Below are 10,838 nucleotides of genomic sequence, written 5' to 3'. Positions count from 1 at the left end.
TCAGGATATATGACATCAATCTCTTCTCCCTTGTCCAGGTGATAGGTCACCTGGTCGTAGAAGGAAATGAGATTGGTCAAGCAAGACCTACCCACAACAAACCCGTGCTGGCTATCCCTTAAGATGTTGGCGTCGGCCAGTCCATTAAGGATGGCCTCTTTAATAAACTTTTCTAAGATCTTCCCCAGGATAGAAGTCAGGCTGATGGGCCTATAGTTAGCCGGATCCACTTTCCTCCCTTTCTTGAAGATAGGCACCACACTGGCCTATCTTCTTATTATATTAAGAAAAATAGTATTCTTATGTCTCAGCTTTTATCAGCACAACTACAGATCAGCTTGTTTAGTAATTATATATGCTTCTTAGCTTCCCATTTTACTAATGTCAAATGGTTAATCCTGACAAATATGAAGACTACAGTACATTGGAGAAATCCCCACTCAGGCTCAGGGTACTACCATATGTTATAATCTGACTACATCCTGTTTACCACCAAACAACTTTGCGGTAAACAGATTATTCCAACTTTTCTCTGAACCTAGTCTACATATAAAACAAACTGTTCCAAACTGAAAATTTGACCACACCTTCAACTCTCCTATGAAATATGAACTTTCATTTCTACCCAGGAGAACTTTTACAATCTTTTCTCCTATGCCTGAAGGAGGGTGATTGTGCCCAAAAGTTTGCAAATAAAGATTTTTTTTTGCAAAAATCTAGCTGGTCTAATATGACCTCTACCATGAGTTCTTCTTCCTAGATGGCTAGCAGGTGTTGGTTGGAGCTGTGTTTGTCTAAGGACATAGGCAGACAAGAATATTTGAGTAAATATGATCCCTTTCATTAGACCAATTGAACAGTTGGAAAAATGTTTTTGCAAGCCTTCTTCAGCCATAAGGAAAGTCTGCTGGTCTTCTCTCTAGGGTCCGAATAGAAGCATAAGCCAGTCTGTAAAATGTAGGTCTGAGAAAATGCAAATAAATGCATGGCAGGAAAGATCAGAGGGGATAGGGGTTAATAGATGCGAGACAGGTGGGGGGGGGAGGCAAGGAGGCAGGGTGAACAACAGAAAAGGGGAATGTTGAAAGGTGATAAAATACAGCTGAGAAAATATAGAAAAGTCACCTGGAGCTATCAGATGGCAGGCAGGTTATATAGTGCCATAAACCTAATGTCTATATTTAGTCCATGATTTTTTGTATTCAGTAGATTTATGAAGCTCATAGGCTCATCTACAAAAGGTGTTTTGTAAATTCCCTTTGAGGATTAGAACTGATAGATTGGAGAGAGAGCAGTTATCTTGTGAGAAATGTGCACCCACAGGTAATTGAGTATTTTTTGTCTTTTATAGATTTTTGGTGTACGTTCATTCTGGTATGCAGTTGCTGTTTGGTTCCTCCTATGTAGTTTCCATCCCGGCATTTAGTGCACTGGATGAGATATATTCCATTCTGGAGGTGCAGGCATAACATCCAGGAATGGTGATGGTTCTGTTGCCTCCCACCTATTAACTCCTAGCCCCTCTAATCTTCCCTGCCATGCACTTGCAATTTCACAGACCTACATTTTGCAGACTGGCTTACGCTTCTATTCAGACCCTAGAGAGAAGACCAGCAGGCTCTCCCTATGCCTGAAGAAGGGTGCTTGTGCCTGAAAACTTGCAAAGAACAATTTTTCAAGCTATTCAGTTGATCTAATAGAAGATACCCTGTTTACCCAAATAACCTTGTCTACCTAGGTGGCTTGCAGGAAGTCTTCCTATCTTCTCAGGTCTTATAACGTGGGTAAAGCAACTCTAGTACATCCAAGGTTCTGTGCCTCGGTGGCTAACAGAAATTCTTCCTAATGCCTCAGGTCTCATAATATGGGTAAACCAACTTCAATACATCCATGATTCTTCTTTGTAAGCTACCCTTCACTGTTGTCAGAAATCTCTTCTACATTTGGCCACCCACGCAGACCTGTTGCTTTCAGTGCCTGCGGTAGTTAATCTTGCTGGGCATGTTGTTCTCTCTGGGCTAAATGCTGATTCAGTCACAAAAGAAATAAGCCTTGTTAAAGTCCTTTAGTAAACACTACCTTTGTTTATCCTGAAAATGTCTTATGATTGGGTGTTACAAACTGGCATGTATCTGAGCAAGTGCTACTCTAGACAAGAAATCTGTCTCATATTTTGCTCCCTTTTTTATAATATAACTTCAGATTATATTTCTTCAAATGTGTTAGCATCTGGCTCACTGAAGACAGTAAGAGTAGTAGAAAAGGTTTTCTGAATGCACATGGTCTAAATCAGAACACTGTCCACATTTTTACTATGCAGTCACTGAATGAAACTCTCCATGAAAATACAACATGAAAACATTCCTTCATACCATCTGCATACTCTTGATGTTTAAGTGTAAGCAAGCTTGATAGAAAAGCTGTTTTTCCTGTAGCAAGTTGCACCTAGTTCTGTCTCATTTGCATTGCAGTGAATTGAAACATCCTCATTCACATCATTATGTCCTTAAGTACAGTACTTGGTATCTGGTGACAGCTTCTTTTGCTAATTCAACTGATCTGTCATGTTGCAAATACCATTTCCAGACAGGACCCTTTTCTGTAATTCATCAGAAATACACTTGCAGATATCACACCGGTGGGGCAGAAATTTTGCAAGTTAATGCTCTTCTGAAACGGTGTTGCACATTTTTTTTTTGGTTTTAGGCATTTCTAGAAGGATTTGAGGTTTCTCTGCATTTGAATGCACAATTGGGTTAGCAGATATCCTAGGTGAGGAAAAGGCAAAGTGTCAATCTCATTTTCATTGTATCAAATCTAAATTTTTTCTTTCTTTCACTCTTTAGCAATGTGATCTATGTGTGGCAGTGGTCAGCAAGTGCTTTCTCATCTCAGCTACATACCAGCATGGCCTCTACAACAACTTCTACAACAAACTATTCCGGCAAGGATTCATGCCATCTCGACTGATATTCTCTACTGACTGCAATTCCAAAGAGCTTTTCATATTGCTAATGTCACTCATAGGATTCAGGATGTAGCAAGAGTTGTTGTTTTCTCTCTTCAGCTCCATAAGTCAGAAGCCACCTTTGGCAACCAGGACTAAAAATCTTTCTGCTCAACCATTTTTTTTCTATAGTTGCCAGAGGATACCATGAGCACCAGTGTACTTTAATGAGGCCTACAGGACAGATATGAATCTACAGCTAACATGCCCAACTTTCTAATTAGAAAAGGAGCTAGATACATTTTTTTTAAAGATTAAATAATGTGCTTTCCTGCAAAAAAGGTAACTAGACCAGGACATCCCTACCTGTCTAGTGTTCCTTTGATACCTATATGTGTTTTGACCTAGTACTTTATTAGCTTAATCTGGCATTCACTTGCCTAGCAGGTCCCAAAGTCCATGAACTATGTCATCATTGTTGTTCATTGTTTTATTTTATGTCAAAGGTATCACATCTCTGGATACAATATTCATTTTCTCAATTCACTCTGAGCTCCCTTAGCAAGATTGTCTTCCACCTTCACTGTAATCAGGCCCATTTCCTCACAGGCTTCAGCTTTAGTAGAGTGGTTCCTGCATCTCTTTCACTACTTGAAAGTTAAGATTGCAGTTAATTGTTATTCTTAGAAGTGTAGTTCATGAAGTAAGGGCTTTTTATAGGCATCATCATACAATTTGTAGTTTAACTCCAAAATGTTATAAAACCAGATTCCTGACTTGTCTAATTTCACAACAGTCTCTATAGACTAATAATTTGCTTTTGGGACCACAATTCATATGGCACCTAACTCCTTACAAGTGCTCACATTCCTACTTTGTGACCTACAGGTCCTCGATGATTGGAAGTGTTTCTCCAAAGCATAAAGTAAGGCTCCACAGGACATACTTCTCTAAACTCAGTTAAACAGGACAGCTCCAGAGCATCTAGGATAGGAACAGAAATTACCCAGTATAAGTGTTTGCAGGCTACATTTCCAGAATCAGAAGTGAATGTTCACTTGATCATTGGTTCAACCTATATGAACTTTCATTTCTACCCAGGAGAACTTTTACAATCTTTTCTCCTATGCCTGAAGAAGGGTGATTGTGCCTAAAAGCTTACAAATAAAGATTTTTTTTTGCAAAAATCTAGCTGGTCAAATAAAAGATATGATCTCTATGATATGCAGCTTAGACAAACCAGTGAAGATTGAATTAATTCAGCCTTGGGTTTGTGGACTAGTGTCTGTACTTAACCCTAAGGTCTATCATCCTGCTTGTTTGCCTCTGTCCATGTGACATATTAGTAACTACAGCAAGTCCTATTTGTCTGGTAACTCACAGGGAACAGGACTGAAAAGTTGCTACCAGCCATTTTTCCCATTCTTTCTAATCCAAGGGTGGGCAATGATTTGAACCCACAAACCACATAGACAATTTTGGGGAGCTGTCACGGGCTGGTCAGCACTTCCTCTGCCCCCCGCAGCAGCCTGGATTTCACATGCCCTGTGGCTCTTCCTCGCCACTGCTACTAGCACCCAGCAGCAGCTGAGCATATAGCCTGCCCCCCCACCCCCTGGCCTGCCTGGCACCTGCTTCGGACCAGCCAGCCCATGATGAGCTGCAGTGGTGGCCAGGCAGAAGTTGTTGGGCATCAGGGAAAATCAGCTGTCTCCCCCTCACCGCTGCCAGGCCCTTTTTGCTGCAGCCACCCAGAGCCCATGCCAAGACTGCCCTGTGCCTCCTCTCCACTGCCACTGCTCCACTGCTGGATGTCCCAGAGGTGGCACTGGTGTCAATAGTGACAGTGGCGGAGAGGAGTCTCAGGGCATCCCAAGCATGGGCACTTGGCGGCCGCAGCAAGAAGGGCCCAGCAGCGACTACAGGGAGATGGCCACTTTTCCCCCGTGCCCAGCAGCAACTTCTGCCCAGCCGCCACCACAACCCTACATAACACTTGTCACCCACTGTTAAGACCAACATAACAAATAACATCATGCAACTGGCAGTGTCCGTTGGTAGCTCCTCATCTAAGAACTTAATGCACTATTTTGTAAAACTGAGTGTCCTTACTCAGATGACAGAAGAGTATAGACCAGAAGAGCACAAAACTTCACTGTGAGCACATGTAAGGAGCTAGGTGCCATATGGATTGTGGTCCCAAAAGCAAATTATTAATCTATAGAGAATGTTGTGAAATTAGACAAGGCAGGAAACTGTAATTACAACTCTGGGAAGTAAGATGACACATCAGTATACTATAATTTTCATGACTGTATTGAAAGAACACTTCCTTCTCCTTTCACAAATAGTAAGAAACCTTTACTATAGTAGTACATTTATAATCTTGTTGTCAATTAGATAAAATGCAAGATATGCTATATGCTTTTAATAAACCCTTCAACAGCTTCCATCCAGACAGGCAACTTTTGATGAATCTTTTCAAATTTTAGCAATAGATCCTCAGTCCTGTACAAGAGGAGAATGGAAGGCAAGAGCAAAGTGTGTCACCCTGGGGCCTTTGAGGATTAGTTCACCTAGTGTATAATTTCAAATAATCTTCAGGCTGTTTTACATTATAGCAACTTGTAATAGGCCTCCCAGGGGCCATTACTCCAGAAAAGCACCACTGCAGTGCTGTTTGTCTTGGCACACCCCCACACCATGGAACAACTGGAAGGCAATGGCATGGAGCGAGTTTTATGCCAAATAGGAATTACCCTACAACAAAGGGAGCACATGACTGCCCATTCAGAGTAGGCCAGAATCCATTTCCTCACTCCCACATTTATCATCCTGAAATACTAAAAAAAAAATCAACACTCAAGAAATTAAGTTATCATTTCAAGTATTTCTCCCATGTAAAAGCCCACTCTAACAAATACATTGTTGGGACTTCTTCTCTTGTTTATGCTAGTTTTCCACTACAGCTTCTGCACTGGCTTTAATGGAATTGTTATTCATTTATATTGGGCCCACTGTCAATACTTATGCACAGTGGCCTTGATTCAATTCCAATTAAAGTTAGTGGAAACATTTCCATTGATTAAATGTAGGCTACATCAGGTTTTACAGTGCAAATGAATGTGATCCAAATCTACAGCACTATCAACAGAAGGTTCCTCATTACACATCAGAAAAGGTATTGAACAAACATTTATGGATAAGCATAATCACAGCTTGAAAAATCAGCCTGCCCACTCGTGTCCATCAGTACAGTGACCTACATCATCAATTCCTGCAGAATTTCTGCTTTCATTGTAACAACAAAAATGTCTAACCATTATATTTGAGAAGAGAGTCTTCCCAGCAAGGACTGAATGTGAACTGATACAATATCATCTTCCTGGCTCTGCAAACAAAACAGCTCATGTGAGCAGTGCCGGATTTAGGCATAAACTAAGTAAGCTTCAGTTTAGAGGCCCCACATTATGAGGGGCCTCTAAACCAACCAAGAAGGGTCGGCTGCCAGACAGGAAGTAGGGAGAAGTGATAGAAAAATCTTTGCTTAGGTGTTCTGACACCTACTAGCCAGAGACTAAGACAAGAGATGGAGTCCACAACCGAGATTCATGAGCTACAGCCTAATACAAACCTTTGCAACCTCTCCCTGACCAGGAGCTACAAGTAATAAGTTGTCCGGACTTCACCAGCATGGCAAAGCATGTTGCTTCTAGACCTCATTCATGCACCTTCAACTCTATTTACCTCTGACAAGATAGTACAGTCATGTGGTTAGGAGGTACTTGATCATTTGTTTACAGTTCTGAACATGGCTATGACACCAGCTAGACAGTAAAGACAAACTGATATTCCAAGAAGCATTTTTTCAGCTATTAATTAGGACCCCTCCCCCTTCCTCCCCAAAATATCCAGCAATAACAAAAACCAACATAAAAAACTTCCAAGGGCTAAATTACATGCATGACCAGGAAGCCATCAAACCACAAAAGTGTAAAGCATGTTTTCCAGCTCTTCCTAGTATGTTGTTTGTAGTTCAGTTTCCAGTTTCCAACCCATTATCCTTACACCACTTGTCATCTCTTTTCTAAACTCTTTAACACTTCCCTGCAAATGAAACCCATATCTTATGTCTTAAAATTCTTTTATCCCTAAATTATTTTTCTGCCTGGCTAAATCTCATCATCATCTTATTGCACATTGCATCATTCCTTCCTTCATCTCCGCTCAGTCAAAATGGATAGACCAGCTGATGGTAACAGCATCTTCAAACAAAACACTCCCCCTCCACTCGTATAAACTTATCAATATTGTCAGGATCTCCCTAGTTTGCAGTCTAGGGATTGCAACACTGTCCATATTAGACAACAATTCTGAATATTATTATTCAGAACAATATAATCTTTTGGGGCAAAACCTGGTCTGAATTAAATCAATTTCAAGACTGCTAAGTTGAAAGGAGCCAAAAATTAGCCTCTTGTACATTTTTCCTAGTTTAATTCTTAAATCTCCAATTAACCAAAAGTGCAGTATTATCTCTTTTTGCCTGTGTCATGAGGTAGCATTAACCTATATACTACACTGGTTTCTTGTGTATTTCAGATTATTTAGGGATCTGCTTTTTTTAAAGATTTGCAGTGAGCAACTTCAAGCCAAAATAAACAGCTCCTACTGACACAATCAGCCTTAATCACCACCTTTTAGCTCACTAGCAGAGATGTTGTCTGGAAAACCAAACTCTTAACTATCAGGTCTTGGCTGCCATAATGTGCAGAATACAAACTCAGTAAGTCCTGTTATTTGCAAAAGACACAGCTAACTGGTTGTCTCTTTCAGTGTCTTAATACTGTCATTGGCTAGGAAATGTAACCTTTTCCAGCCCTTTTAAACTTTTCTTATCCTGTTCTGTCTTTTCCCTCTATTACAAAAATGTAAGAGTTCTTTCTTCTACTTCCCATTGACTTTCAAAGTAAATAGTAGAAACTATTTCCATGCCCCAGATTTTCTTTCATTGTTTTGTGTTCAATTAACACCCTGATTCTTCAAATCCGTATCATGGGCTATCTCTTCTCTTGCTTGTTACAGACAAATCCTGTTTCCTGGGCATCACAAGTTTTCTTTTTTTTTCATTGGGTTTTTATCTACGCCTTGTAACATCTTCCTGTGTTACCTGTATGATAACTTACATCATGCCTTGCTTCACATCTAAAAATCAGAAATATTTTGTTACATTTTCCTAAGTGCTATAATACTTATATTCATTTTTATTATAAGCACTCTGGCCCCCGGTGGTTCTGTGTGTTTCACGGGAATGTAGAATTAAAGAGTCAAGTATCTGTAGATATAGTGACTTGGTCAACCTCATGAATATGGTCCTGTGTGTAGAGAAAAAAAGAATGGACTCCTTGCAAACTCCCAGGGACACATTAATGAACATTCTGACACAGAAATGCCATTTGTAGAAGACTTTGCTAGGAGCGATCAGAAACTGGAAAGTGCCAGTCCTCAAAAGGAACCTCAGCATATACCCATGAAAGAAAAGTCTGAGAAATCAAATGCATAAAATGCTTCAGAATATATTACTGTACAGCAGCTCACAGAATGCTCTGTGCTCTCTGTTTGGTAGAGCCAATTACTCTTATACAAAATATATACAGTAATCTCCCTGGATGTCTTCAATATATGTGTACTGTCTCATTTTCCTGTATAAAGGTTAGTAGAAAGCAGAAAGGAACTGGGAAGCAATGTTCATGTCCTCATTAATGCTCTCACACACGCACACACCAAATGTCATGGCCTCATAGTCCTCCACTTCATTTACAGTCTCCCCACCTGCATACTTGCATAATACTTAATGTTGACTCCTTTCATATGTGCACTCAAAAATAATGTTTGATATCCTTCCTCTTCATTTATACACTCCTCTGATCTTTAGCTCTGTTAAAATATTTTCCAGTTGTTTGTTATTTATATGCTCTGTATTTTCTCCTCTCCCTATCTGTATGCTTGATCAGCAATTTATGTATTATTAAAGTGTGAACATGGCACCTTCCTGACATATAAGAAGATAATAAATGATCATTGCATTCCTTGTTTAATCCAAAGGGAGGTTTGGGTGTGCAGGCCCTGAATTTTTCTAGCTAGAAAGGCAAATGGACCTAAATAAAGATAATCCTTCCTCACATGTAATAGAGCTACCTACTTCAGCAGCTGAATGGCCCGGTACATTTCAAACTACTGAGGCCTTAACAATAACAGCAGAAAAAAAGATGCAATATAAGGGTCATAGAAGAAACCCAATAGTGCAGGAAACTTTACTTTCAGATTCATTCATTTCATAGAAATGGCAATGGAGCCAAATCTTCTAAAGCCTGGGTAAAATCTGCACATATAACATTGCTCCTGCAGTTTTGGCCCTTAAACAGGAATACCCTTACCTTCAAATATGTGATCATTAGTTCAAAAAGGAACTCTACCTTATTAAAGATTTACTTGCATCTTGCATTTCATATAATGCCAATATCATGTTCCAGCTTTTCTGATGTAAATTATGCATACAAATAATTGTGTACTAACATCAGATGAAGACATACAATAACATCCCTCTCCCTGAGGTACAGATGAGAGGTTTGTTTGAAACTTTCAATCCCATGATACAGTATGTGTGAACTAACTTTATGACAAACAACAACTGGATGAGTGTTACTTTCCTTTGATCTGATGGCCATAAAAGAGCTGTGGGTAAATACAGCTGTATTTTTTTTTAATTTCTTGCATCCGATGTATACATAAACGCTATGTATACTAAACATTTTAATGCATATGATTAAAAAGTGCTGCCCATTTTGCATTCACAAAAAAGCACACTAAGAGTATCGGGTTTTCTTTGGCATTTAGGTTGCAGGGCTTTACACATAAGTCTCACACTTTATCAGGCTAAATGCCAGGAAATGTGTGATATAACACAGCTGGGCATATGGCAGAAAAAGGGACCTTGTGACAATATTTTCTCACTACAGTAATGGTGCCTAAGCACAGCAGCAGGGTATGTTCTAAGCGTGACTGGAACCAGGGAGAACCTGGTTCCTCAGTTGTCCATCTGAATCACAGTATTTTCCCACTGACTGTCTTGCAATCTAAACAGGTGTTTTCTAACCAAACATCTGTGAATCCACCAAAGGTCCAGGTGTTTCCTAGCTGATTAGACATAGATCAAGGAAGAGTCTGTTCAATCTGCTTGAATTCAAGATGTGCCCCCCCCCCCCCTTTATATCTTTATTCTAACCTTTTCGGACAAGTAATCTGATTGTAGGTTGCAAAGCTGTACCATTTAGGTTATTGTCCTGGAGGTGCCCTGACTTTTAAAATCTAGATCTGAGCACATGTGGGTTCTGCTAGGGGAATCTCAACACAGGCTGCCCATCAGCCCCCGAATGCCCTTTCTGCAGCCAAGGCACATTTCCTCTGTTAAGCCTCAGTTTTTCCTCCTTTCCCCAGCTTAGTGTTTCCTGCATGCTCCCATCTGCAAGCTGCAAACCGCATTGGCACCAAAGCAGCCAGGCAGGACCCTGGGGCCATCAATGGGTGACCCCGGTCACCTCTCCCTTGCTGCTAACCTGGCCCTAAATGGGGGCTGGAAATGCTTCTATCCCGGCACCGGCAAAGGCCGGGTTTGGCGGCACCCGGAGAATCTGATTGTCAAGACACTGAGCTCAAAGTTCACGGTGGGGAAGTGCACAAATGCTCCGAGAAGTTTGGAGGTGGGGAAAGCTGTGGGAGGGGTAGATGCTCTGATTAGCGCGGACAGAGCACATACTCCTCCCCCCTCCCCTAAGACCACTCCACCCCCACCGATTCATAATCCACAGCAATGGGGGCACCGGGGGCGTGG

At 40.7% G+C, this 10,838-nt stretch overlaps 1 protein-coding gene across 1 annotated transcript in view; it reads right to left on the bottom strand.

Annotated features, from left to right (window-relative positions):
* The window catches only part of PCSK5 (proprotein convertase subtilisin/kexin type 5), a 380,395-nt gene that overhangs the window by 363,974 nt on the left and 5,583 nt on the right, over positions 1-10,838 (bottom strand). The gene's annotated exons all lie outside the window — the stretch shown is intronic.

The sequence above is a fragment of the Alligator sinensis genome, unplaced genomic scaffold (genome assembly GCF_000455745.1).
Source record: "Alligator sinensis unplaced genomic scaffold, ASM45574v1 scaffold204_1, whole genome shotgun sequence".
NCBI classification, from domain to species: Eukaryota; Metazoa; Chordata; order Crocodylia; family Alligatoridae; genus Alligator; species Alligator sinensis.
This window is presented reverse-complemented; position numbering and strand designations above follow the sequence as displayed.